Source organism: Terrapene carolina, unplaced genomic scaffold (genome assembly GCF_002925995.2).
Source record: "Terrapene carolina triunguis isolate 2854851 unplaced genomic scaffold, T_m_triunguis-2.0 Scaffold427, whole genome shotgun sequence".
Classification (NCBI taxonomy): Eukaryota; Metazoa; Chordata; order Testudines; family Emydidae; genus Terrapene; species Terrapene triunguis.
In genome coordinates this window covers 737,237-739,714 of record NW_020664778.1, presented here as the reverse complement: position 1 = coordinate 739,714, position 2,478 = coordinate 737,237, and positions in this window count along the sequence as shown.

The window sequence follows — 2,478 nt, the reverse complement described above, 5'->3', positions numbered from 1 at the left end:
GGTGATGCGGCTATGAAATAGGCCTGCGACCCTAGGCTGCATTCCGCCAGGCATTTCCAGTAGAGAAATCTGAATGCTATTGCACAAGGTGTTGGTAAGATCTCATTTGGAACACCAGGTACAATCCTGAGCACCCATGGGCAAGAAGGATGAATTTAAACTGTAACAGGTGCAGAGAAGAGCTACTAGGATGATCAGGGGAGTGGACAGCCTATCTTCTGAGAGAACAGTGGAAAGCTTGGCTTGTTTGGCCTGGCAAAAAGAAGGCTGAGAGGGGATGATTGTTCTCTATAAATACATCGGGGGGTCAGTACCACAGAGGGTGAAGAGCTATGTAAGCTGTTGGCACAAGAATGAATGGCCATGAACAAATTCAGGCTGGAATTTAGAGGAAGGTTTCTAATCATCAGAAGGGTGAGGTTCTGGCACAGTCTCCAAATAGGAGTTGAGGGGCAAAAAACTCAGTTTTAAGAGAGAGCTGGACACATGTTGAGTGCACATGTCTGATGGGGCTGCTTGTGATGGCGGGGTCAGGGCACAACAGCCATGGGGTTCACTGTTACGGCTTCCCCCTCGTCCTTCCCTTGGTTCTTGTCACGCAGGCAGAAAGCAGAAAACCAGAGTCCGAAGTGCAGGCAATGCAGTGTTTATTGGGTTAATCAAGCAAGCATGTCCGTAGCTCTGCACACCAATAGAGCTTTCTCCTGTCCCTATTCCTCCTCTTCTTTCTTAGTAGGTATAACTATACCTGCAGTGCATGCTCTGGCAACACCCCTTACAATGTATGGCCAGGTTCCATTTTGGAGGGTCGTGAGTCTGGGGGCTTCGGTACCACCTCTTTTGTACCCCATGGGAGGGGTAAGGAGTGAGGTTGTGTCTTGGCCAGGGTCACTGTTTCTTTGGCTATTTAGTGTTTCTTATGCCTCCCCCCATCTTCCCTTGCCCCTCCCAACTGGTTGCTTGACCTTGAGTCAAGGCAGTAGTATATTAAACTCCCACCAAAACCCAGTAATGCTTTAGCTCTATTCCTTATCTCTTCTCATTATACTAACAAACCCAGCTGGTTGGGCAGAAGCAGCACACGGTGTCTTTGTTCTTTCTTCACACATGTAAGCAGGGTCTGAATGATATTAGTACAGATATAAGAATATCGTAAGTCAAACGGGCTAACAAACCCCAAAATTCTATCTCAGGCAAATATACAGGCCTGAATGCTATATTAACATCGCTAACATTCATACCTATACCTATCCCATAGAGCTGGAAGGGGCCTTGAAAGGTCATGGCATCTAGTCCCCTGCCTTCACTAGCAGGACTAAGTACTGTCCCTAACAGTTTTTTGTTTTGTTTTTTTGCCATAGATCCCTAAATGGCCCCCTCAAGGATTGAACTCACAACCCTGGGTTTAGCAAGCCAATGCTCAAACCACTGAGCTATCCCTCCCCCATGTCTGGTTTATGTCTTATGTTCCTAAAGCACATGGCTTAGGGTTTCAGCAGCCCACCGGCAGGGATCAAGAAGGGATTTCCCCCCCCACCCCCACCCAGTGTGTACTGGGAGGCATTTTTAATCTCCTTCCTTTGAAGCATCACGGATGTCCCTGTCTGGAGATGGGACATTGGCCGGGGTGGGCCAGGGCTGGGAGGTGGCACGGAGCGTTCTCTCGCTCAGGGGCTCAGCTGGCTGGTTCTTGCTCACAGGCTCAGGGTCTAGCTGATCCCCCTATGTGGAGTCAGGAAGGAATTTCCCCCCAGCTCTGATTGGCAGCAACCTTTTGTTTACTTTCCTCTGCGGCAGGCACGTGGGTGTGGGTCACTTGCTAGGATTATCTAGGAGTATCTCACTTAATCATTTCCCTGTCATGGCAGAGGCCTCTGGTCCTTCCTATTCTCTGCCTGTGGGTTCCATTGACTTTGGTCCAATCTCGTTTGCTGGGTTTAGTGCACAGGTGCTGGGTGGTGTCTGTGGCCTGTGATATACAGGAGGTCAGATAGATGATCTGGCGGTTCCTTCGGGCTTTAAACTCTAGGACTATGAGTCTATGAGAAAGAGGGCTGGGCATGCAAATGGGGCAGCATCCGGAGCAACGTGGAGGGAGAAGAGGGAGTCTACTGTCACTTGGAAGGGAAGGATCAGAAAGGCAGCAGGGAACATGTTCCAATTTGTGGCCCTGAGCATGCAAGGGGTGGAGACAAGGATCTACAATCTTATTCCCAGTGTCCAGTTAAAAAATGCCTGTCTGGACAACATTTTCTCCTCCAGGAGCAGGCTTAGGGCTGGTCTACACCCAGCCGCTAGTTCGGCGGCTGGGGATCGAAGTTCTGGGTTCGACTTATCGCGTCTGGTCTGGACGCGATAAGTCGAACCAGGAAGTGCTCGCCGTCGACTGCGGTACTCCAGCTTGGCGAGAGGAGTACCGCGGAGTCGACGGGGAGCCTGCCTGCCGCGTGTGGACCGCGTCTGAACCGCGGTAAGTTC